The sequence below is a fragment of the Syngnathus floridae genome, chromosome 10 (assembly GCF_059516105.1).
Source record: "Syngnathus floridae isolate MCC-2025c chromosome 10, RoL_Sflo_1.0, whole genome shotgun sequence".
Classification (NCBI taxonomy): Eukaryota; Metazoa; Chordata; class Actinopteri; order Syngnathiformes; family Syngnathidae; genus Syngnathus; species Syngnathus floridae.
Window position 1 is genome coordinate 1,413,668 of NC_142422.1, and position 27,435 is coordinate 1,441,102.

Here is a 27,435-nt window from a genome sequence, read left to right on the forward strand (position 1 = left end):
GGGGGGGCAAGAAAAAAGATGTTACTCGAGTTGGCGAAGCTGTTGCAGTGTTGATGGGTTAAGTCCCGGAGGGCAAGGCCAGATAGAGAAAAGGTGAGCGCGAGGTGAGGTGAGGCAGGCGGTGGGCTTGTCCAAAAGGCCTGGAGGCGAAGAACCGGTGGATGGCTCGGCAGCTGAGAGAACCCCCGCTAGCAGCACCCCTACCATCCACCAACTGCATGACTCATACAAACACGCTTCGGTTGTTTGTTGACTTTCAACACTGACAAATTGCGCGTACGATGACGTCAATGTTTTTCGAGGCTAATTAGAAAAGTCAAGTATGCGTAAGGAAGGGAGCAGCGAAATGATGGACCCGACAGGACGGGAATAAAAATATATACGTACGCTTCTAATATATGACTTTGATGATCATAATCTTTTTCAAAACTCCACCCTGGCAGTTTTTCTGATTTGAGTCACACACAGTTTAAAAAGAGAGCTTAAAGCGTGTCGCAACAGAAGCGTGCGTGCATGCGTGCGCTTGATCAGCAGAATAACAAGCACCGCCAGCAAACACGTCTTTATTTACCTCGCCTGCCCGCCCTTGGCACCGTGATGCCCCCTGGCATCATTGACATGCAAACACCGGCGGCCAAGCTCGCACCTGCACAACGGCGCCGCTGTGCCCAGCGACTTTCGGGCAACGCCGTCCGTCCGTCCGGCCGTGTAAATGCCAGGCGGCTGACGTGTACGGAGGATTTTTCTTCCTCATATGAACCAAGACTGCGGGGATATAAAAATGTCCCGGCGCTCGATTAAAATTCCAATGTTGCTAACAGCTAAATGAACCTATTAAAAAAAAAAAAAAAAAAAAATCACTGAGCACATTTTCTGCTTCCTGTGCTGGTTTAGTCATAAGCAGCATATGCAAGCGTACCTGCAGGCTGAACAAAGACGTTTAAGGACACTCTTATCATGTCTTGGCTCAGTAAAGGTGGCGAAACAGAAAGTTAGCCAATTCGTTCTATAATTGATAAAGATTCTTAATTAAATCGCCAGCCCGGTTCAAATGCGTTGTCTATAGCCGTCGACAAACGGGTTGAAGGAAACGTAGCAACGCTGTTCATTTTTGTCCGCCTGCAGGATTAAGAGACATTTAAAGGATGAGTCATGCCTTCACGAAGAGTTGAGGATCCTGCCAAGACCTCTTGTGTGATGGCGAAAACATGACTCAGAAGCAGAGGCGGAGCTTGTTGAGTCCATGTCGACGGACTGTATATAGATTTCTTTCCCTCTCTCTCTTCAAAGACATTTATTCAATCTGCTCGCTGAGATGAGCAGCTCTTGAAGATGCTCCACAACTTTAATGCCGCAATCATTATTTGGTCTTTTTTGCCATGATATGTCTTCCAAACTTCATGTTGCAAAATGAAACGAGCTACACAGTTGGGTTAAAATAAAAAAAAAACTTGCTGTGCCTTGTCGGACAGGAGTTCTGAGACGTTTTATATATGTCTAATCATGGTACACATGCCAACAAAATTTCATGTTGCTAAGGGAAACTGGCCTTAGGGGCTGTATGTATATATATATAAAAAAAAAAAAATCATATTGAAGGTCTTAGAGAGCCAAAACGGACGACTGTCCTTTCAGGCACAGCTTATCGGAAATTTTTGTGCGAGTCTAATTATGATTCACAAGCCTGCCAAATTTCATCTTGCTGAGCGAAACAGTCTTTGGGGGTGAACGTTTTTTCGGTACGCATCAGGAACGAGCGGGCGGCAAACCGCTGATGAAGGTGATCGCTCGGTGGCGTGGGCGTGCGGGTCAAGACGGGCGTGACATCATCATCCGCCTCAACGTCCACATGGGAGGATGAGGAAGGTTGGCGTAAGCTGAGCTGATCTCAGCTCCTCGTTAAGGAGGAAGAGGAGGAGGAGGAGGAGGACGAGGAGTGATGAACACTCCCTCCCGGCAGCGCAGATCAGAAAGCTCGGCAGAGAGTAAGGATTTTTTTTTTTTTGGGGGGGGGGGGGGGCTGAGGCAGGAACATCATCAGGAGCATCAAAGAGGAGCAAATGTCATCGGAATTTACCGCCGGCGGGAGGAAGGATCACCGACACTGCCATGATTCGACTTTAGATCAGAAGAACCCCCCCACCCCTAAACTCCCTCCGCCTTGCTGCTGCTTCATCTCCTAACTCCTGGCAAAGTGCTGAGTCAGCTTTTGACAAAAAAACGTGAGGAGCACAGAAATCACCACGGCAGGAACAACCTTAAAAACCCTTAAATACGCTTCTTGCTTGGATCTGTGTCTCTGTTGCTCAGACGATTTTTTGTTTAGCTTTAAATTATGAGCAATATTTTTTTTTTAAATTGTGTCAGCAAAGTCACAACAGGCAACAAATTATGAACAATTCTTCTTAAAAAAAAAACCAAAACAATTTCTGTCACTTAGATGTGAAACTCTTCTATGTGCTATGTCTGTTATATCGCCCCCTGGTGGACAAGGCACAGACACCACCTAAAAGGGCATTGAGTAAAAATCAATGCCATCTTGACGGTTGTCATTCAACACCGATAACGTTCTTACTTGAGCGCGAGAATGAAACCCATGAGGGGGAGTAAGGTAAAATTAACTTCTTGGACCTTTCAGCACAATTACCTCGAAGTCAGATAGCAATAATAGTGCAAGAATCAATGAGAAAATATGAAAGGGCAGCCCGGGAGATGAAGGCGGGGTTTGATTGCCGTTGCCGTGTAAGTCATTTGTTTTTGGCCAGCGTTTTCTCATCTCTCCCGTGAGTTTGGCCTGTGATGAATGACTCCACTTTGTCTTTTTTATGCGTTTCAGCTGGAACACATCAAAACAAACTGCAATATTGTTGGAGGGTGGTGGGGGCCGATGTAGGAAGGAGGTGAAAGGAGAGAAAAAAGGATTAGACTGCTGCTTTCTCTTTCGGGCTGTTTGGTGATGACAGAGAGTAAGGATTTTTGTGTCATTTTTTAGTGGTGTCATTTTTTTAAAATGGCCGCCTGACTTACAATTTAGAATATTTCCCTTTTGTCTGTTATACCACTGGTACTTCTGTTTACGTTTTTATTTTCTTTAGTTTTGAGCAACACGAGCTACAAATATCGAAAAATCGAATATTACTACATCATTTTGTGGAAATCTTTGGACATGTGTCTGTTGTACTGCCCCCTGGAGGCCAATGTGTGCATTCAAGAAGGAACCTGTGTCAATGTGGCTGCATTTCTGGTAATGCATGAATTATTTTCACCATTTTTATTTCGCCATTCATTTCAAATGATTACTTTTCACACAAATTTCAGGCTTTACTTATTTAATTTATTTTGCGCAAATCTTCTGACTTTTTCGACAAAGCGGACATACTATTTTGTGGACTTGTTTGCAAGTTTGAAGATTTCCCAAGTGCATTTTCTCAAATTGCTACTTTTAGCAAAAATTGGACTGTTTCAAGCTGTGTGAATTGTGCAAGGGGTAAACTTTTAAAACTTTTTGCCTCAACTTTTTTCATTTATTAAATTTTCTTACTTGATAGGAAGTAATGAAAATTTAATGTGCATTTTCAAAAAGATTTCCCCACAATTTCTAGGCTTTTATTCAATTTTCCCATTACCCCGAAGAGAATTGTATCTATTTTCAGGCTTTTTTTCCCCTTTGAAAATGACAATAAAGAGAGATGGCGTGCAAGATTGAAGGGAAGGCAGTCAAGTGGCTTTCACGCCGCTGTACCGTTGTCGTGTTCTCCCCCGTGAAAGAGGATCCCCCCTCGCCGGTCGCTCGGCATTATTCAACGCAGCGGGGAGGCCGGCGAGATGCCTTCCAAAAGACAGAAAAAGAAGTGTCGAGAGCCGTGAAAGAAAGCAGATAAGCGACAGGAAGCGCATGCTAATCCCGCTCAGTGTCGAGAGATTGGACACGTCAGGTTCAGGACGTAAAGCGAGAAAGAAATGGCCAGGGAGAAGCCATCTTACCGACCGGAGCGTGGGAACCGGTCGGAGAGCTAAGTCGACTTCCAGGAGAAGTAAGGTCGCCATGTTCTTGGAGACGGTTTGCTTGTGGCTAAGTTTGTGATTTGTAATTATTTTTTTGGATTATTTTATCTATGTATTTTACTGCGTACTTGGGGGGGTACCTAATTAAATGGGCTTTGCGTGTGACCCCGGTGGAGCGTCACTCAGGTTGACTGACAAGTTGAGTACGAGACGGCGTAAACGGCGATTAGAAGCCAATTACAGTGAGCCGGGATGACGACTCAATTAGACCTGATGAAGGTGGTGAGGGAAGGAAAAGATGAAAAGACGGACTGGGCTTGGAGATTTCCATAGGAATTATTCACCAGCTTTGAGGAGACGTTCACGCCGGGGTCACGCCCGCGGGGAACGTTGGGGGGGTGGGCACCTAAAAGCTGACAAAGCTGGAATAACAAAATTTTGCTCGGAGCTTGAAGATGTTTGGACTGTGCAAGTTCTGTCAGTTTGGGTTTGCGCATAAAACAAGTGGGAGGGGTAAATCTGTATCATAATAAAAAAAAAATAGGTTTTATAATGCCGATATTCACCAATGGGTGTTGACTGTAAAAGCAGATTGTGTGTGTGTGTGTGTGTGTGTGTGTCTACGAATCAACATGCACGCTGAAGTGTGCAGCTGCGCTAATCAACCCGTTGTGTCGCGTACCCTTGTCGGATGATTACTTTGCGCACTCGTCACGCGCACGTGCTCATTAACTAACATACACACACAGGTGCATCGTATTACATCGGAGTATCGTACAAAACGTCCAATCCGATAGTTCAATTTGAAAAGTGAATGTATGGCATACCGATTGATTCGAAACACCAACGCTAATTCAGACAGTGGATTGTTGCACTGGTAAATACTTAATATATAAAGATAATTTAAGATAATGTAGGAAAATTTATTGGTGTTTTTTTGTGATGCTGGGATGGATTAATGGCAATTCCATTGATTTCAATACGGAAAGATGATTTGGAAGCATTGGATGGTAATAAAGACACTCAAGTAGTAACAAAGGTGAAATGAAAGAGCATTGCAGCACATCTTTGATATCTTAATCAAGTGGTGAAACGCATCCAAAGCGATTTCCACACACACAAATCTTGTTCGAACAGGCCTTAGCTGTTTTTTTGGTTTTTTTTTCATTGGAATGTTCAAGCGAAAAATGAAAAGTAGTTCAGTTCGCCAAGACGCGTCGCCGCTGCTGCCAATAAGAAACTTTTTGTTTTCGCTAAGCGGCCGGGAGACAAAAATGGATTAAGCGGTGCGGTGCGAACGTGTGTCACACCACTTTGATGAATGTTCAAGACGGCGTGATCCAACTTGAACGCCAAATGGACCGCACAAATGAGCACGCTCACGTTGGAAGGGAATATTTGTGGTTCTCAGACAAGAACGTACGTGTCGCCAGCTGCTGTATTTTCATCGTTATTATGATTAAGAAGACGTTTTGGACGTTGTGCACATATTGGATATTGTTCCAGCATGTGTTCCAGAAGCGAACCGCAAGGACGTGAGCGCGTCCCCGCTGTGCCAAAGCCTCCGACGCCACGTGAGCTTCCATAAATTGTCCTTGCTGAGACGAGAGTTCACCTACGGATCACAAGCTCTGACAGCAGCAGATACCTTCTGCTGCATTAGCATTTGGAAAAGGGGAAGGAGGGAGGGAGAGAGGGGCAACTGATTTGCTCAAGTGCGTTTGGCGTCAAAGCACGGAAGTTACTTTACGTTTTTCACCTTGGAGATAACACTGGGCTGCTACAAGCACACACACACACAGCAGTCAATAATAAACAACTGCTGTGGCGCATGTTTTTTTTTTTTTTTTTAAATGGGTTCGACAGATATTTCATTCCCAGGCTGATGTCGATTTTGATATTTAGTTGAATATATATTTCTGATAACCGATTAATTGTCAGATTATTAAAAAAAACATTGAATAAATAATACTTCTCTTAAATCTTACAACTAAAGATATGCAGGCCGAACATTGTACTGTTTATGTCCTTAAGAATATAACTTAATTTAAATTTGAAGTAATTAAAAAAATATTGATTTTTGAATTATTTTCTTTCATTATCATGAATGATCTATTTTCTGAATTATCATCTTATTTCTGAATGTCGTGTTCCGCAAAGAAAATGTTTTGATGAGCAAAATCAATAAAACTTATTTATATAGCTTCATAGATTTAGATTAGCTCCTTTCCCCCAAAAAAAGACGTTGGCGTGCGATGCCGACAGCATGAGCTAAAGAGTGCGGACGGCTGGACGTGAAGGGCGGAAAGGAAGCTGTCGGACATCAGCTTTGATTTCACGCGGCGTCACAAACGGCGGCTGGTGAAAAGCCTCCAATTTGCACGCCACTCTTCTCCTCTATCATCTCCTCTTCCTCCCCCACCAATCATAGCGGCTTAGCCACGGCGGATGACGGCGGCAAGATTGTCAGTAATGACGCTTCCGCCCGCCGTGGCGGCGCTGACCAAACTTCCCGGAGCGTCTCGTTTCGCCGGTAATTACCAGGATGCCGGCGTGAGTGTCCGCAAAGAGCCGAGCAAAGAGCCGGCGAGCCTTCCTCTTACGGCGACCTTTTGGCGGGAAGGACGCCTCCGACTGGAGCCGAGATGAACAAAGACGACGAGGTGGAATCGCGAGGGGCCGCCGTGCGACGTGGGCAAGGTTAAGAGTGCGAGGAGAGGACAAAAGAGACCACACTGATGAGAACAATTTACAATTTGTCATCTTCCTTCTGTCGAGCAATCACACGTCATCAAAGTTGTTATATGAAGGACAAAAGCAAAATGGACAAAATGAGCCTCAAAATGGCAGATTCAAAATTGGGCTTACTAAATATCATCCTCAAATATGTTATTTTGGGCCGTGGCTTAATTATTTTTTAGTGGGTCTACTCACGACTAAATTTCCTTTTGCTAGGTCAAATTGGTTTTGGCAGCTAATTGACCACAAAAATCCATATTTTGCAACCGAGTCATCAAACTCTTTTACCATATTTTATCCACGCACAATTACCCCCCCCCCCCCACACACACACACTAGTTGTGCAATCTAGAAAAGTCAGCAAAAGAAAGCACAGACCTCATTGAAACAGCAGTTTGGAACAAGAAGAAAAAAAAAGCCAATGAGGGCTGAATTTGTGCTTAAATGACGACGGGTACATGTTGCTAAGGTTTGCTTTGTTGTTGCAATAAAACAAAGAGAGCACATTTCATCATCAGTCTGCTACGAGCTGAACTTTAGCGAGTCCAAATGGACAATTAATGCCGCAATCTGCTTTAATGCTTCGCCTGGGGAACCAGTAAACACCGCTTATGATCGCCCGCAATCATTGAAGATGGGGAATGTGTGTGTGTGTGTGGGGGGGGGGGGGGGGGGGGGGCATCGCCGGGGCAACCATCCGATCGCGGAGATGCTAACATCAACAGCAACCGACGGGCAGCAGGTGTGCCGCTTTTTTAATTTTTAATGATTTAAAAGTCAGTCTAGCACTACTAGCACAAAACTAGCATTTACAATATAATTTGTTATAGCATACATGCTAAGGTCTCACCGTTCCAAAAGTTTTTATTTTGTTGATTTGGTAACAGTAAGTTAAAAATTATGATAATAGGCTCACAAATTGTTTAGAGCCAACATCAATCATTGATTTGGGAAAAAATAAATAAGAAAAAAAAAACAGGCTTAGCTCCCGCCTCCACACTTTCCACACAGCTCTGCCGGCTGCCTGCCAGCCTTTTGCCTTTTTTCATACTTGAAGCAACAAAAATAGTTGTTGCGTGCCTACAAAAAGCATCTCGAGTTAGCGCTAATGAACGCAAAGCGTCGCAGCTGTTAGCTGACATGGCGCAGGTTGTCCGCACAGCTGCTGCAACTGCCGCTTCATTCGACTCTTGTGAAAGTTAAATAGGAGTCACCTCGTGCGACAACAACAAGCTAATGTGGCTAACCTTTGCACGTCTAGCGAAGGGAACTCTGGGGCCGTGTTTTTGGAACAGTCGCCGGCATCCTTCCCATCCATCAATCCTTGTTTCCGCCCTTCAAAAAGTCCATTCCGAACGTGAACCTAAGACCTCATAGATGGTGTGATAACTCAAAAGTCTTCTTAAAACGGTTGGAGATGAACGACGCTGCCTCGACACTCTGTGCAGTCAATAAAGCTTAAGAGAGCAACAAAGGCTCACCTCCGAAAAAGAGGAAGAGGAGGAGGAAGGCTGAGGTGAACGGCGCCGTGGCGTTTCCAGGCCTCATTAGCATCCAGCTCACAAAGACGTGCTCGTCCTTGGCGTCACTTTGAAGTGGTCCCGGCGAGGAGCTCTGCAATCTCGCCGCCGTGACCGGCGTGGGATTAGCCTGGCTAGCCCGTCGCCACCCCTCCCGAGAGGACCACGGCGGCGGCGGCGGGCGCCATTTGCGCGAGGTTTTTGTGTGTGTCAGCAGTCGTGTTGCGGTCACGAACGCGGCGGATTAACAAGAACACTCGCTTTTCTTCCCCCCATCACTCCACCACAGAAGAAGATTTACTGCACCTTGCTGACAACACACACAAAAAAAAACAAGCTCACCAGGGAAGGAGCTCGCGTTTGACATAACACTTCTGTTTTTGGAATAAAAGAGAATCCTTTTCTTTCCCAATTTTTATCATTTTTGGACTAAACCAAGTGTCATACACAATCTGGTTCGATTTTTCGTTGCCAAAAATGTTGATGTGCTTCACACTCCATTAGTTTGATGTATTTTTGAGATTTCAACTGACGCCATATTGGGTCAGGCCCCTTCGGCCCCACCAATAAATATCCCAGACGTTTCTGCGTCTTCAAACCTGCGCTGAGCACGCATGACTCGGATCCAAACCTCAAGGGGGAGGACTTTGAGGAGGCTCACGTGGCAGGCAACACACGAGCCAGCTGTTCTTCATAACGCTACTCGTCTCACCCCAATTGCACATCTGACACCTCCTTCTGTGTCATAACCACATCGGCAGCCTCCTTCCAGCTGTCCACTTCCCCCACTCCCGTCATCATCTCAACAACATCTCCGCGCGTCACTGTGCCACAATAATTAATGGATTCATTAATCGCTGTCTATCAATCAAAAGTGAGCGTGATCATCTTTGAGCAGGGTGTCCACGGATCTTCCGCCCAGAAACTCATTTTGTTTCCTGCTGTACGACCAGAAGCTTTGATTGGCCGTGATGTACATAACGAGGGTGAGCATTCTGGCTCCGATGATGATCTCTTCTTCGCAGCGTTGAAGGTCGCAGCGGGCGGCATCCAGCCCGCCATCTGCTTTCCATCATCCCGCGGGGCGACCCGTCGTCGGCGCTCACTGACCCGTCAACGAGGACCGGTGGTACGAGCGCGCGATGGGAAGCCGTCCACGGTTTTACATTAAAATGTCACAAAATGGATTACGGCACCGAGGCGTCGTTCGCCCGTCTGAGACGAGCAGTTGGCAACTCTCGATTGCCGACTGCAGTCACACAAACTCGACTAATCTAATTTTCAACGCAATCATATGAGCTTAACCGCTAATCCTTTGCGTCATCGTTTTGCGAACATGAGCGCGTGATGACTCAGCATATTTATCGCTGCGTGTGATCGAATCTCTGGAACACAGTGGCCCCCGAGCGATAACACCGATAATTTCATTTTGTGAATGACTTCATGACACGCGTTTGTCAACTGGCAACAGCGCTCCCTCCACCTTGTTAAAATGCCACATATTGTAATACTAAAAAAATTAATCAAATATGCATACATTTGCAACGTAAATATTTTTTTCAGGGAAATATGACACTTTTTAAATAAAATATGCTTATTTTTTCCAACGTAAATATTTTTTTTCCAGGGAAAATTATGAAATTTATAGGATTTAGACTTTAATATGTTTTTTTCCAGTATATTGCAAGAAGATTTATTGAGTTATTTATTTAAAAACTCATAAGAAGGTGTGCTAACCCTCTCTAAAAAAATGTCCTCACTGCTACGTTTACTATATTCCAACATGATAGATTAATCACGCGTCTCCAAAGCAGCGTAAGTATTTCTTTTTGTTGTTGTATGCATCTTAGTTAGCGAGCACAAAGAGGATCAGTGTAGCGCACCAACACGGCGCTCAGCGAATCAAACATTCCACCGGCACTAATTACACAAAATCGGCTTTTCAAATGCCTACCTTAGCTCAGCTCAGCATCTGAATCCATCCATGCGCACACACACGCCCCGAGCGGGTCGCAACACGATGGGGGTCCACGACAAAGAGGTCCTGCGGAGGAGGAAAAATTTTAGGTTAGCAAGTTTTCAACGCAGACACTCTGATGAAGGCGGAAGTACACGCCGAAACATGTCAGGTCATTCAACCTAAATAATTTGTCTGTGATAAATGAACCGGTAAAATCATCTTCAAATCAGGTTCATGAACCAAAGAGCGACTCATTGGGAGGTGGGATGGGGTTAAATTTGACAAATTCCGTGCAGCGGCCGTAGCGTAGCCAAATACGGGCGACAAACTTCCATTAACCGTTTTCCATTATCCATTTGCGGGGAGACGCCGTCGGGAGCATGGAGTCACTTGGATCGCCAGCTCAACGCGCTGATGATGGAGGTTCTGACCTCGGCGGGAGGCAATTTCAAGCAGCGCCGGCCGGAAGAACGCCATTGTCCCGATTAGCTGACCCACGATGCTTCAGGTTATTAAAAAAATAATAATCTTTTCAAAAATGTTACAATTATTTTCCATTTTCAATTTCGCTAACCACCTGCAATATCGCCACAGACCACTAAAGGGCCGCGGACCACCGGTTGACAATCGCTGGTGTGAAATACAACGACAAGGCGAGAACGGGACGGGACACGATCGTCTTGACTTTCAAATGACAAGAAGCTTCTGGACGTGGCGACTTGACTTTCCACACACACGGAGCCGATTTTGTACAACAGAGCTTTGTAGCGGAACCAAGAAGCGCTTCACCGACTCGGACCCGCCGGGATTCGCTCTCGCTCGTCATCCATCACGGCCCCGCTCTGTGTCATCTCGACATCCCTGCCAAAAAGCTTCCAAACCGCAAGTTGGAATTGGAGCAGGGATGTGCTCAATTGGATCCGGATGTTTTACTTGTGGGGCGCGGGGTCACGTGACCTCGCCAGCTGACTTTTGTCATTGCTCGCTTGTGATGGACTCGCGAGTGTCCCTAAAAAAGTGCATTTTCCATGACATCCTCTTAGACGCTATTAGCGGAAGCTTAGCAAGCCGCTTGGACGACGTGGCGATCCCTTGCAGGAAGATTTAGACAATCACGTGAGATCAAGCCTGCGGGCGGTGTGATGGTGAAGCTTAAGACAATTCTATTATTCCACTCCGTTGCTTTTTGCTCGTGTCAGCAGAATAGTGTGAATCCTATTAATTGCAATACATAGCTTTAAAACTCACTGTTGAGTCGTGAAAATCTGAAACATAAAAGGATTATACATACGGATGTACTTATATACTTTGACTCCTCCTACGTGCCTTTTTTTTTTTTTTTTTTTTTTTACAGCACTTTGATCTAAGCATCCCCATCTTGTATTCTGAATATTCCGTTTGTAGAAAATGAGCTGAGCCGCAAAAATACACCCGTTTTTATCCACGACAAAGGGGTGGCCATTTTGTAATTTGCTTTCGATTGACAATGTTGACTCCCGTTGTTGTAAACCTATAAAACATCAATTTCCCTGAATCTTCAGTGATGGTTCCGGTCCAAACCGAGAGCAAAGTGTTGCGCAATCCTTACTCATTACGCATGTTCCTTCCACGTCCCAAAAACGTCAGTCGGTGGAATTCGAGGAACTGTTGGCTCAAAAAAAAAACATGGCGGAAAAGCATGTGTGGCGTGAAGCCAACCGACCATGTGATCACCTGGCAATGTCCAGGAACCGTCCAAACAAAGTGCACATTCCTCGGATTCTACCTAAGCTAGCAGCCATCCTCTTTGTGTCGCTCACAATAACAAAGTTTCCATTTTGAGGGTTTCCAGGTGGCCCGATCCTTCGCCACCTCGCGGGAAGTCTCTCCAGCTGTACCTCGCCCTCCCGACAGCAGTCTCCCTCCTTCCTTCCTCACCCCCTCCCCTCCCTTCCTTCCTTCCTTCCAGCAGCTCTCCGCTAACCCATTTATTCATTTCCCCTTCAGTCGGCTGTGACACGAGAGGCGTCGGAAAGCCTTGTTCCCACCTCGGAAAGTGTAAAAGGAGGAGTTGGGGGGGGGGCGAATTAGCATAGCATAATTACAAGACGCGGCCCGTCATCTGGCTTCCCCGGTGCCGTTGACGGCCACTCCATGATAGCCGAGATGAATGTCGGAATTCAGGCTGTTAGTTTAACTGATGGTGCATTCGGGGACGTAATAAGCGCGAGCGGCTCTTTCCAGAGAGCATTATCATGCTAATGTCAGTGAGGACCAGATATAGCACAAAGTAACAAAAAAAAAAAATAGATCATTCAATAAGGAGTGGAGACAAAGAGGCTAGCACATCCCCCCCATCGCTAGTCCACCGCTGCCCCCGCAGGCGGGGAGCCAAATGGACTCGGACACTCGGTTCATTAAGAAAACAGGGTCTAATTAAAAAGGGCTCGGCGGCGAACGAGCGACCTGTGCCTCTTCGCTCTTGTCATTTGATTAAAAGAGCAGCTCGGACGGGTCCGACTATCATTTCTGCCGTTTGAATGAGAAAAAACATTAGGGAAGTCTATTATGAAACGATACGAGATGAGTCGATCCAATCGGGGTGAGCCGGTTCAAGTCGGTCGGGATACAACGTCTCTGATGGCACCATCGCTGATAACCATGGTGCTGATCATCTGGTTTGACTTTAAAGATGATTTCATATTCTTTCGAGATGGAAAAAAAACAAACAAATGATTATTTTTCCAAAATGGTCCAGCTCTAATCATTCGAGACATTCGACAATTGGGCCGAGGCTTTCTTTCAACGGAAGGGAGGAATTAGGTTCTTGGCAGATTCTGTTTAGACATCAAATTCATCGAGCAACAACAAAGCAAACACGATTAGCAAAAACAATGAAGCGCTTTTAAATCAGATTGTAGGCAATCAAGCGCTGATTAGACAAAGAAGTAGGACAAAGCCACGATATTATCATTTTTATGATTGCATTCAGTGGCGGCGGCGACGGCAAACAACAACGTTTAAGGTATGATGGGGAAAAAATTGTGAGGCATAGAGGTCACCCGCATAATTGATAGACGATCAATCGCAGCAAGATGATGCGATTCCAATGTTGACAGCAAACATTTGATGTGTGCCAACGTGTGATTGGAAAAGAGCCACAGATGAGTCGAGCGGATTAGATTGACTTTAATTAAAGTAAAAGACGCCTATGCAACGTGTCCCGCGTGTCAATGGCTCAATTCCGATTGTCTCGTCAACACAATGAAAGCTCGTTCCCGCAGTGGGATCGACAACATTTACACACCGGGGGTGCGTCGGGTTTCCATCGAGCGGATCGCTTTGGTTCTGATCGGGTTCAAGCCTGCAATGTGAACGGCGGGACGTCATATACCAGCGAGAGAACATGAAACCCATGCAAATAAATACAGCTAGCATTAGCGCTAATTAGCTTGTATTAGCTACGCCTCGTTGCGAATTCCTATGAAGCGACGCGAATACAAATTCGAATTTATTATATTATTGCGATGAAATAATAGATTAACTCAATCTTGGTTACCAACCCCATCGTTCATAAATATTTTGTCAGAATCTGTTTAACTTAATTTCCCTGTGGATTAATTAATTAAAAAAAAAAAAAAAGCAAATTGTTAAGATCTAAAAGCTCACAAAAAAAACTTGTTCCAGTCTTTTAAACCATCCTTCATGTCGGCGCCATTTATACGGAACGGCGATAGGGAAATGTCGGGTCATCCTGACAGTTTTCAGATGGTTAAATTATAGATCTTCTGTTCCAGCTCTGATGTGTTAATTGTGTTTGGACATATGTCCCATTGCGACCGAGCAATCGGTGTTGACGGCTTTTGTGTAGCTCTTGAAAATAAAACGTGAACGGTACCAAAGCGAACTGAACTTTACTCGGTCGATGGAAGTTTTCCTACAAACGCAACCAGAACCACATTCGAATCTGGAAAATGTAATTTGCGATCTTTTGTGTTCTCTCGGAAAATATTTTCGGGGGGCCTCACTTGGGATCGCAAAAGAAACAAATCATACAATATGGACCGAGACTATGGAATGGAACCGAAAGGAGACACATTTGGATCCCAATGAAGTAATTACAAGAAAGACAAAAGTAAAGGTGTGAAATCAAAAGTCTGTTATTCTTACAAGTATTCATTTGACACTTTCGTCAGAGGTGCCTGAGTTGTTTTTGCATCGTTGGACGTCTGCCTGCTGGAATTCATGTCACAGAGAGCGAAGCCCCCCCCTCAACCCATAACAGCCCTTCCTTCTCCCTCCCTCCCTCCCTTCAAATATCCGTTTAAAAATAGACCAAGACGTATGGAAAGCAGCCCGGAGTTCTGAGAAGGAGCGCGCTGGCTTCCAAGGCAAATATTGCGCACATATGGCCGGTGTTAAAGAAATACGGCCATAAAAAGAAATATTACACAACGCGCACACGCGCTCGACACCTTCCACGCTTAATCGGCGACGCTCGTCTTAGAAGGGGGACGGACGATAAAACGGACTTCTCTACGAACAGCCGTGCCTGTGAAATGAAAGCGCCGCGTAAATCTATGCTTATCTGATTAGATCGGAAAATGCGCGCGAGCCTTCTCGACCTTGAGCGATCGCAACGTCACGATCCGGCAAAATTGAAATTTCTCATTCTCGAGCACGGTTTTAAATGAGCGACGATTAATGTCTTCGTTAAGGCGCGATAAGAAGATGAATGGCGGTCAAGGTCAAAGGTTAAAGCTCGCAAAGGCGCCTCCGGATGACAAATGACACGAAATACGTGACGAACGAGGCGTTGGCGGGGCTGGCGGAAGCGGGCGGGGGTGTGCGGAGAAGAGAAAAGTCATTTTGGACTTTTAATTTCTTGCTTGGTTTCACATCTGCGGGCCATAAAAAGCTTCATTTTGTGAGCCGGCGCCGTGACTCCTCCCCTTCACGCTGTTATGCTAATTGCTTTCGCAGAGACGTGACGACCGCTTTTGTCTTCCTCAAACCCTCAAAGTTTCTTTTCCGACCGGGATTTTCACACAAATGGGTGACCCCTCGCGATACGACTCATCAGTCAATCAAGCGAGTCAATCTAGCCGAGCCAAAGACGACTTGTGTCGTCTGTGACCTTTGCGGCCGTCATTTTCCTGAAAGCGCCACTTTGACATTTGATGTCATCGAAGCACTAATGAGATAACATCACACCGGTTCTTGTTATGAGTTGACATTTCATCCGGAAAACTAAACATCGGCGCGATTATGCTAACGGGCTAACGATTTGTGTGTTTAATAAACAAGTGAAAGGAAAATTACGTACAAGACATCTCAGTTTAAAGCATCAAATGAGCTCCTATGGAAAAAAAAAAAAAAAAAAAAAAAAAAACCTGTAAAACGTAAAAATGCGACTTGAAAGCTGAACAGCGCTTTCAAGATGATCCGCCTTCACGCTAAGCGGCGGCATCAGAAAGCAAATCATCAAAACCTCCATTTTGTTTTTTTCTTTTTGCATTTAGCATGTGATCAAAGCAGCGGGAGCTGGAAAAGTTGACGCGGCGCAACAAAGCAAATCAATAAGCGAGAGTGTATGGCCGCCAGCTATTTCCTCACATGCTGGCTTTCACTTTTCCACGCCGCGTCTCCGTTAGGCGAGCGAGCGAGCGCGTTGTCCGGGTTTTAAATAAATGTGGCGGAGGTGCATTGTGGGTAGAGCACTTAGCAAGTAATCACGGCGACAAGGCGGCACATATAGGCGGTCCACTCGCACGCGCTTAAGGCGCTTCTGACAGATGGCGTCGAAGCTGCGGTGGCCTGCCGAGGTTACCGTGGTTACCCCCTCAGCTAATTCTGACCATGGCGCGTCACCTCACTTGTCCTCACACTGACAAAGATGTCAGAGTTGGAACAAGAGGGAACGTTTCATTGACATTGCGTTCCTATTTTTTTCCCTTCAGTTTTTGCAAAGTTTCCCAAAACACAGATTTGTTTTTAAAAATGTGCGCGGCCACTAATGAGGCGTTTCGCCAGGTGAGCAAGCGGTTGCTATGCAAACCGCTCATCCGGCAGCCCCGCCTGGCAACCCGATTGAGACGAGCCCCGTGGGACAATAGGGAGACTCGACTATCTTCGAGAAGAGTCCAGTTGCCCCGATTCATCCCATGCGGATTATAAAACGAGTCGTCAAGCGGCACCACTCAGTTGGTACCGCCACACCACCGCAAGCGCTCGGGAAAAAAAAAAAAAAAATCGATTGGCCATCACGCCGACGAGGGGTTAAAGCTTCCCCGCCGCAGAAAGCGAGCCCCTCTGGATTGGACTGGCCGACACCTGACACTCAGCCAGCTTTTGTGGTCTAGAGCCGACCGCCATTTTTTACCGCTCGGCCTCGGACTGAACCCCGAGCGGGCGCTAACCACCGAGCGGTCGGAAGAGGGGAAGCCGCTACCGCTGCCGTGCGAGGAAAGCAGGGCGGGGGTTAAATTCCAAAATGGACGCCGGCGACAGCCTCTGATAGGAACAGGGGGTTCTAACTTCTTGTGACATCGGCCTAGGCCATTGGTGTCAAAATCAAGGCCCGGGGGCCCAGATACGGCCCGCCAAATCATTTTATGTGGCCCGCAAAGACAAATTGTGCATGCGTCAACACTGAAATTACAAACTGTCGTCACTTATAAAAAATAGAAAATTTGCGAGGAATGATTATTAGCATTTCTCTTTTTAAAATATTGAATGACAAAAATGAGTTGGACACCCCTGGCCTAGGCACTCACAATGTATCGATGTTTAGAGAGAAACATGCTCCGATTGGCCACCTCGTTGCTGGGGGCCGTTTCCTCGCGTCTTTAAAAGCCCCCTCAACGACGTCCTGTTTTACTGAGCTTGAAATGCTTCCATGTTTGAGGCCCACCTGGAAGGCACTTCATCCGACTCCATGTTCCCCAAGGGCCTTCCCGGCCCGCCCCCCCTCCCCGGGTCGTCCTCCCTGCTTAGGAGCCTAATTTCAACCGCCATTACCCCGAGGGCCGTTAAGGAGGTGCCATCTGCAACCGAGGACGCCCGAAACGAAAAACCCAACGTCGGGGATGGGAACTAAAATTACACAAAGGGATTAACGCTCCATTAGCTGTGCCGCCTGGGACGGCGACCAATCAGAACCAGAGGAAGTCACGTGACGTCAACATCAGAGGAGCGCACAAAATGTTAACACACTTGCAACATGATGAACCAAAAGATCATTTTTACAAATATGTGAGGGGTGTGCTCACTTTTGTAAGTTACTGCAAGCCATGCGAGCAAATTCTTAGTCGACCATACAGCCAAGTGAACGACTTGATGCTAAAAACAAAACCTGAAGTCCCCATCATCAGGTTGAAACCATTTTCAAATTTCTCCTCACGGGGCCCGAGCGCTGGCCCTCAATTATGTCAACCTTTGCCTGTCCTCCATTTTTGCCACATTAGATAAACATTGCAAAGTGCTCCAGATGAACCACACAGCGCATTTACGTCCCGCAAAATTGCATTTATATGGAGTATCGATCGCTTCTGTAACTGCGACATGGTAGTGGCATTCTTAAAAGATGGATTAAATCCGATCAATCCCCACCGGAGGTCAAAGTGGCAACTTCACGTCTCGCCACTGTATCTGCACAACCCAAAAAGACCAACTTGATGGACTGCTAAATGGGATGAAACCCAAATGGAAGAAAACAAAACTGGACGCTCGCTCGGAGCGGAACCCGAGCTGGCCACCGCCGCCGTGATGTCACTGCAGCAGCAGACGGAGAAGCCAGGTCGGGCGAATTCTCCCGGGAATGAGGTGACAACTTGACCGTCTGCCACACAGCAGCAGCGGTGACTTGACGTGTGCACGCGCACAGACGTCTGCCTGCTCGTGCACAATGACAAGCTAACCTGTTTCTCAGCATCTTCTTCCATCGCACAAGTGGAGGCTCTATTGCTCTTTTGTGCGGCAGCAGAACAATGCTGCGAAAACAATGAGCTCACCCAGCCGCTTGGACCGGGCAGGTCCAGGGGAGCGAGCGAGCGAGCGAGCGAGACACGAAAACATTCAGAACGGAGAGCAAAAACAAGCGATTGCTCATTAGACAGTGCTGAGTGGACACATTGTGTAGTCAGATGCTTTTCATTAGCGTCACAGTCGGTGCGCAAAGTTGCGGAGCGCGGACGTGGACGCCACCAGGCTCACAAGAACAGAGGCACCCCCAACAGCCCCCCCCAAAAAACAGAGTTTAACCAAAGCTGGAAAATGCAACCAACATGAAATGGGGGTTCGTCTTACCTTCTTTCTTGACCGTCGCGTACGTAGCTCACGGGAGGCTCGCGACAAACACACGCACAAAATTTGCCAACTGTTCGCTAGCTCCTCACTTGGTAGCTGTTACATGCCGTGACGTGACGGTCAACTGATAATGGCTTGTTATTAATCTTTCGGTGAGTTAGTGCTCCACGCGTACTTGCGTATCCCAAAAAGTGTCCGTCCTCGCGCTCTGACAGACCCGAGCGAACTAGACTGAGACAAGACCAGAAGCACTGGCAGCGTCTGAGACCACGCCTTTCGTTGAGTGACGGATGATACGGCCAATCACAGGCAGGTTGAGCGAACTTGTCTCCTTTTCTGATTGGTCTAATGGGCTTAGGTCCCGCCCTTCTTCTTAGCGCCGCTCACTTCTCGTCCAGATGTTAATTGTCTGACGCGCTCGGCCTTTTTGGATTGACGCCAGCCAATCCGAGCGCAAACAAAGGCAGATTTAAATTCAGACAGAACACCTACCGAGCTCGGTTAACGCGATTAAATTTGTTTGATTGATTTTAAGAGATAATTTCTCTGTCTGACCATCATCCATTTACACATTTTTTTGTTCAAAAAATAAAATGTGTATCACATTTGTTTGTGCTTATTTGATGTTGATCCTACTCTGCTGCACAATGAAAACACTGTTCCCAACAAACAAAGCCAGTCATTATTTTTGTCGCTGAATTGCATTTGCAGTGAGCGTAATTATGCATGCAAGCTGTTAAAACAATAGCAATTGCGGTCTACAAAGACCTCCACCAAGGCCAAACTGACACATCCGTTGCTCCAAACACATCCCACGTACAATGTCTAACATTTATCTTTTATTCACAGAGTTATGTTTTGGGTTTGCAGCAAATTGGATCGAGGCCTCTGACCCAGCACGCTACAAAATCATTTTCATGTGTAAAACCCGTTTGGTTATTAGCAAGGTAATTGGGCTGGGCATTTTGCGCTGAATTGTATCGAAAGGCTTGTTTGTGAAATTTTAACTGGACATCAAAGGTATCAAATAAAAAGGGCTAGTCGTGGCGAGACACGTCGCTAGAAAAACGCACGACTTGCCCATAATTCATGCATGTAAATCACATTTTCCACGTTGGTTGAAGCGCGCTGATTTGTTGCAGTTTGCCTTTTGTGTTCACGCCATTGGGTGGCACATTGCGGATAAACGGCGGCGGGCAAGGCGCGTCTGTCGTTACGTAAGGACTGCACGAAGCTGCAAAAAAGGCTCCACTCGCAGCTACTTTCTGTGGGCACAATCATGTGAGCGAGCCGGAGAGGGCAGCTTATCTCCGTCCGTCACCGGATGACACAAACACAAGGGGGGGGGGGGAGGAAAAGTAATGGAGTTGTTGGAGAAAACACGGCGCAACACGAGTTGATCCCAAACAACGTGATAAAAGGTTTTCTACTGATCATATTTAATCAACACTTCATTAAAGTCCATCTCAGCTGCTCGATCCCATTAGAATGAAACCACTTTTATTCCTTCAATGTATTCATAGCTGCACTTTGCCAGGCTTGTCTAGAGAACAGCGGGCACCGTGGGGATGTTATTATGGGATGCCGCTACAAACAATATTGGTGTTACAAGAGGAGAAGGAGCGCACACTTAGAAATATTGCCACGCCGGGAGTCATTTGTGCTTGTAGCTTTTTTCCACATCCAAAAAGGTGCACCGCATTCACTGTGTACAAAAAAACAAACACAATCCCAATGTTCCCAACTTCATGTTCTCCGTCTGTCAAGTACATATGATTTAATTTTGGTATCAATGAAGAAATGGATCAGTTCTCTCTTTTTTTTTTTTTTTGCTAGTTCCTGCCTCTTCATAATTGTGTTTGACCTATTAAGCTATCATGACAAAAACTTTTCTTAATTGAATGTTTTTGCCTATCCGGGGAAGGTGAGAAGGTTTCGAACGCATCCTCTGTGTACTTAGGTTGACAAAAAATACTCCTTTCACTCAATAAATCTCCCATTACGCTTGAACATTTGGTGTTTTTGTGGGCTATCGATCACCATGACGATGATAACGGATGCCGCGGCTAATGTAGCTTCGAGTGGAGGTTAAAAAAACAAACAGGCTGGATAAATTCGGTCTGTGGCCTCCTTTGGACACTGACTAATATCTGGATACAACAAATGACAAACATTCCATTAGTCTAATTTCTTAGCTCCATTAGAGCACACACACAGCCCATCAGCCTTCTTGAGTTATGGTCGTCTACACACGTCAGCCTCGCCGGCGGAGATGATCACCGAGACGGCCGCGCCACGACAATCCGACCTGACGGAATCTCCGTGATGGAACATCGACGTTGACAAGGAGGAGGTGACGGGAAGTTAATGGAGAGGAGGAACTGATTCAATATTGGAAGGCGGGCTTCCTCGCTTAAAATGAAGGTCAACTCCGGGACGGCGGTCGGACAGATCGATGTCGGAGGACGGATGGGTCACGCCGCAAAGTGAAAGGTCAGACCGGTGGACTCATAAGATGCATTTCAGAGACGCCAACAAAGCTCCGGAATGAAACATGGAGGGAGAAAGGCGGCGAGGTGGACGCGTATTGGAAAACAGGAAACAACTTGGTACCTTGACTTATGACTTTAATTTTTTTCCCGTCGCCAAGCTTGTTACACGATTTATGTCAATTAAATTTCTGGCATCTCCCATATCCATTATTATGACATTTCTACCAACTACTGAGGTGTTGGGAACATCACATGTTGAGGTTTTAGCAGAGCCGGGAGGAGCGAGGAAGTCATGTGTGCAAGTCATGAGTCGTCTGAAGTTTTAACCGTCAAGTTAAAAACATGGCCCGAGTTCCTGTGATGAAAAGAAAGATAACAATACTCACAAGTTTATGTTTATATATATATATATTTATATACTATCTGCTGTTATTGAGCAGTTGTCACCGTCTTCTTTGTGTATATACGACGTATGAATGTGGAATACTGCCCTCCGGTGGCCAAAATGTGCACACTATTAGGAGCAGCACAGTGAATGCAGTAGTGCTTTATTATTTTATTTTTTTTACATTTTATGGAATTAGGTTATTTCTATACATTCTCATAGTACTTTAAAGTACGACTTTTCTTATTAAAACATTTTTGTCGCTATTTTATGAAAGGCTGGAGTGGATTAATGGCATTTGCGTTCATGTCAATTACAAAGATGATTTGAAATCCAATGTAGTGTAATCAAGGCAAGTCTTTCCTAATCTACAAGTCACAAGTCCGAAATTTGAAAACTTTGATTTAGTCATGTGACCCGAGTCCCCTTTTTTCTGGTTACCATGTCTTCCACACCTCATCACTGGCCAGGTGGAGGAGGAGGAGGAGGAGGAGGAGGAGGAGGAGGAGGAGGAGGAGAAGAAGGTGAACGTGGACCAAGATGTCCACCCTAAAGTGCGCTAATCGGCATCCCGAGTGTTCTCCAAAAGCTCTCTGAGAAAAGAAGGCCGGCGTCCAAATGACAAGTGAGGCGATTACCGCAGCAGATTGTTGGAGGGGCTCGGCACAAGCGACACTTGTTTGGGCGCGAGAGCGCCACATTATACACTCATGCATACGCATACAATACACACACAAAGACACAAGTATGCTAATAAGCTAGCGGCGGAGTGCTCAACTGGGACCAGAAGCTCCAGTGAGTCACACTTTGACTTAGTGAGTGTCTATGCTCAGCAGACCAAGCCTGTAGAATTTTAAGTTCCGCTCAGCTGGGAGAAACAACGCTACGGGACACGTCCACATAAACACGCATATTTTTATGTGGCATAAGTCCTTTGTCGGCATAGACGGACATCAATAAAGCTTTCAAAACGGCCAAAGAAGAAAGTCTTTCTTTTAGTCACAAGCCGAGTCATACGTTTACAAATAGAGGTTAAAATTTAAAAGGAAAAAAAGAAAAGACATCATTTACATATTTTTCCATGAAATGGTGGGATGGAAGAGTTGAAGAACATTCTGAATGTCCTGAGAGTAAAGGACGCTCCCTCCCTGTGCTTTGTAACAAAAACATCATCTGATGATGACAATGATGAAAGCAAAATTAAGACAAAGACGCTCCTTCAAGGCCAGTTTGCTCATGTGCTCGTCAGCCGTCGTTGGCCTGGCTGCCCGCTCGCAGTTGACTTTTTAGCACTGCGAGCAAATCTGCTGAGTTTTCACATTCGTGCTGAAATAATCTGTCTGCTTCGCAGGTGAATGAATTTTACGAATGTAGTCGCTGCTTGCCGAAACGTGAGCCCACATGCAAACATTGACACGAAAAGATAAGACAAGCAAGAGGTAGCTGACACTTATCAAAAAGTGAGCTCGCGCGCGACGACAAAAAAAGTTCGTGCCAAATCGTGAGTATACCAACAAAGGAAGGGAAAAGCTCACCCTCAAAGGAAAAAAGAAATATGTGAGTAGCTCCTGCTTGCTAAATAATGAACCTGCACAAAGATAAGAGCTACCCGCCACTTGCCAGGTCTTTAAGAACAGATTCGAAGAAAAGTGAGCGTTCTCGCCAAATCCCTATTCAAAGACAGCCTTGTACGTCAAAGCGAGGAGTCCTCACCTTGCGTCTGGCACGCTCGCAGGTAGTCGATGCCGTGTGTGTGTGCGTTTAGAGTAGTGTGTGTTTGTGTATGCGTGTGTAGGTGAAGGTGAATTGAGTGTCGGCGCTGCGCCCACGCCGGCGCTACGGGCCGCGTCGACAACAAAGGCTACAGCGCGAGATTTTTGGCTAGTCTATTTTTGCCAAAGCAACCTGACTAAACGGTCCCTCAGCCCCTTGCCTGCGTGTTTGTATTTTTTTTAAGCACCAGTTTCCGTTGGGATGACCTTGGATTTCCTCGGATGTAACTCCAAGCTGCTGCCGCTACATGCGCATTAGCTCCTCTTAGCGTTGGCTAACTCTTGCTTGTTCCTTCGTTTTGCGTTAGCTCACTATTTGGCTTGCTTCTCATAATGTTGAGTGTATGCTCACTATATGGCAAACTGGGAATAATGTGTTGTTATTAAGATTAGGATCACTATCTGGTAAGTGGTAAGAAAGGCTCACATATCCTCTACTTGAGTGCTTGTTCACTATTTGGCAAGCAGTAGCCAACTTATGCATGTTCTATTTTCGAGTCGATAAGATATCGCTCGCTTGGCATATCTTTGAGTGCGATCTCATTATTCGGTAAGCAGTAGATAACGTTTGCGTGTCGTGTTGACAATGGGCTCACTATTTGGCAAACAGTAGCTATTTTTTTTTGCATGGTAACTTATTCGGAGGGTTGGCTTACTATTTGGCAAACAGCATCTGTCGCTTAGTGTGATCTCACTATATGGCAATCAGTTAGTAACAACACTTCTATGCCTCTAATGTGGCAATTTAGCAAGATCTCTGCACCAAAGAGACTCGAGTAGTCAATGGCAAGGTGACACTGGAAGCACAGGTGGTGGAAGGAAGGAAGGAAGGAAGCTGTCATGAGGTGAGAGTGTGTGTGTGCGTCTGTGTGTATGCGAGTAGGAGGAAATGTGGTTCTGATTAGCAGCCTGAGAAGCCTTTAATGACCCATAACTCATCAGAGCATTTTAATCTGCCCCATTTGTGGCCCAATGTAACACGCCGCCCTTCATGCTACGTGCGCTTTTATGACACCCCCAAAACCTCACACACACACACACGTGCACTGAAAAGACTAATTAAGCTGCCACACAAGAGCGGGAGGTTCAGCCTCATGCTCCCTCCTGCAGGAAAGTGACATGGGTGCACGCACGTGATCGACAGCAGCTCGCCGTTTGTCTGCAGGTGCTAACGTTAGCCTGTCTGCTTCACGACAACCCCAAAAAAACATGTTGACATGTCACGTGACCTTCAGGCTGACATGATGTCATTCAAGAGTTGCTTACCGCTTGCAAAATAGTGAGCCCACCGTCAAAATAGGTGAAAGGCAAGCATTAGCTGCAGCTTGCCAAATAGTGAGCCCTAAGAAAAGCCCTTTGAGCTTCTACTTTGGTGTTAGTGTTTCAAACTTGGGTTGCAAGCTAGGCTTGGCTTAATTAGCGGTTCAAGCTGGATTTTATTTCAAACTGGAATTCAGGTTTACAACAAGGGGTTAGGGTTTCAAATTCAAGACAGAGGTTAAGGTGTCCAATTATAATCCTCGCGAGAAAAGAAAAGACCCAAATATTATTCCAATGCACAAAAATGGTGATGTAACTATCGGTTGTGCAAAATGTGTTTGTAAACACACAAAAGCATTTCATAATAATACACTATTAATATAAAAAAATATATACAATATATACTATAATCATAACGTGTTGCTCGTAGAGAGAAAGTGAAGGTCACCTTGGCTAGAACAAGACACACACACACAAGCGCACACACACACACAGCTTTTGCTCAGGGGTCTTTTGTGCAAACATCTTCTCTTTGTAGGTTGGAGTGTTTTTTCCAACACATCCTCCATCACTATCCAACGCGCACACACCGCCACCCCCCTCCCTCCTCCCCCAAACACTCCCATTAGTGAGGGAAGGGGGAGGCAAAAGGAGGCAAGAGATCGCCCTCCAACTCACCAGTGGGAGCCTCGGTGTAATGAACTCTGTGCGTGTGTGTGTATCTAAGTTCCTCCGCTGCGTACTTTCGGGGCGTGCGAATGTCGAAAGGCGGGAGGCAGTGTGGGAGTCAAAGTTGTTCTCATCACGAAACTAAACGAGCCCCCCGCCGCGGACCCCCACTACCCCCTCCCCTCATACTTTTAATTGAGCAGGGAAGGGAGAAACCTCGCGGGCGCTATCCCATCACAACATGATGCCATCTTGGAAAAGTGCTGCATGGACATGAGAGCCATGAGGACAAACATCCGACTTGTGTCTCACACACTCACATGACCAGTTCAACTTTCCCCGCAATGTGCCAAAGCAGCAGTAAACAATAAAGACGACGACAACAACAACAAAATACACTCTCGGGAAAGCGGCCGGCAGTCAAAGTCGGTTTTCAACCTTCTCTGCAATTGATTCCTATATTTGCTTTTTCATAGCCTCTTGTTTGTGTTTTGATCGGGCACAAAATGCTAATTGTGCCTCGCAAAACCGTTCCGCGTGTGTTATTGATCAATATTTGTTGGAGTTGACAAAGAACATTCCCCACGACAAAGGATGATTTGTTCGCAGCCGACATGACATTTAAGACTTCAAACATCTTCATCCTACTCTGACCTTCTTCTCCCTCGCATAAATCGTCTTCCTCCTCCCGTTGCGCTTCATCTTTCGATTGCTCATCATCTTAGTCCTCCTCTCGTTCTTTCATTTCTTCTTCCTCATTTTTCTATTCCTCCTCACTGCACTACTCTTCCTCCTTCTCTCTCTATTCCTCCTCCTCTTAACCATCGTCGTCCACCTTTTCTTCCTTCTCTTCTTCTACCGCCATCTCCCTCTATCCATCATCCTTCTCTCCTCCCCCTTCCTTCTCATCCTGCTATAATTTTCTTCTCCCTCCTGCTTCTCCTCGGCAGCCAAGTACTTGAATATTCCATGTGGTCGCCTGCAGGTGTTAATATTTGCAGCAATAAAAAGTGAGCTATGATCTGATGTGATGTGATTATTCCGTCGGCGGTGGCGGCGGCTGCTTCGTATTCCGGCGGCGGCGGCGATGAAGACGCCGTCAGCCTGAGGAAGACTCTCCCGAGGAAGCGTCTTCATCATCAACACTAACAAATAATTAGCTGCTGAGTCTTCATATTTGTAAAAGTTCTCCCTGCAGGCCAAATTCCACATCATGAAGATCCAAACACATTTCAGATATCTGCTCATTCATTTCATAATGAGACAAATGCCTTTATTAATAATATTTGGATACGCCCATGTTTCAATCTTCACTCAATTTTGATGTCATGAGCCAGTGTACCTAATCAAGTGTCTGAACAGCGGTGCCTTGAGATACAAGTTTGGCATGTTCTCTGACCAGCTCCATAACTCAAAACAAAGCTCAAATCCATTTGTTTATTTCCACGCTAAACTTGAACCAGGATAGGCGTTAAACATCTCACGTATCCCGAAAGCTTTTGTAGGTCATCCCCACAAAACAGCAAAGCAAAAACAAACCCAACAAAACAGAACAGCCGCTTGTTTTCTGAAACGAGGAAAAGACAATCAATGCCCTAATCGTCCTCCGGGGGGCGCCATCATTAGTCGTCTGCAGCTTTGCGCTGATGGCTAATTACAAGCAAAAGCTCATCAGCTTTCCTCACTAATGACTGCACAAATGTGCCGCTAATTGTTGTTAGCAATTAGCATGCGGGGGGAGGGAGGGGGGAGCAGGTCACAACGGTTCAACAGTGCATTTAGTGCATGGGACAGGTGAGAGAGAAAGTCTACTTTAATTTTTCTTTACTTAGCTCACTTTTATGCCGATGTGCCTGCATGAGAATCCGCTGACTCAACGAGAGATAAACGAACGGCGTTCGCACAAGAAGACAAAGTCGCCCGGTAAGATGAACAAAAATAAAAACTTCTCTTATTTGAGCCGAGTAATTAATGATCAAGCAAACGCTCGCTCGCCCCATCTCATGTCCCGCTCCCGAGCACGTGTCGCCTGTCGATCACAGCGCGGCGGTCATCTGACACAAAGCAAGCTTTGGCGAGACCTTTTTTTTTTTTTTTTTTTTTTTAAATCAATCCATTGCTATTTGCCAAACGGCTCCTTATTGGAATCAAGTAACTGGTGTCCCAAGGCACCAGTGTACAGTCAAAAAAACGTATTTAAACTTCATTACTTCCCACGAGCGTCGCCATGACGACATCAATACCGGTGCTCTCCCTCTCTCTCGGCATGAAGGACTCTCCGCCCATTGATCGCGATGTTTTCAAGCGCCAATTTGCGTGATGCTCATTTAGTCTCCGTCGCCGAGCG

General features: G+C 46.0%; 1 protein-coding gene and 1 long non-coding RNA gene across 6 annotated transcripts in view; one reads left to right on the plus strand and one right to left on the minus strand.

The window, feature by feature from the left end:
• The window catches only part of sema6cb (semaphorin 6Cb), a 71,868-nt gene that overhangs the window by 29,238 nt on the left and 15,195 nt on the right, over positions 1–27,435 (minus strand). For 4 of the 5 annotated variants that reach the window (XM_088386634.1, XM_088386639.1, XM_088386635.1 and 1 more), the window contains one exon: positions 10,219–10,308. The gene's annotated coding sequence lies outside the window, so the exon portion shown is untranslated. Of the gene's footprint in view, positions 1–10,218; positions 10,309–18,510; positions 18,794–27,435 lie in introns of those variants that run through there. The other variant, XM_088386637.1, reaches the window with a different exon arrangement.
• On the plus strand, positions 22,601–26,109 carry LOC148391613 (uncharacterized). Its single transcript, XR_015860738.1, has 2 exons — positions 22,601–22,738; positions 23,909–26,109. It is a non-coding gene; the product is annotated as an uncharacterized LOC148391613 (long non-coding RNA).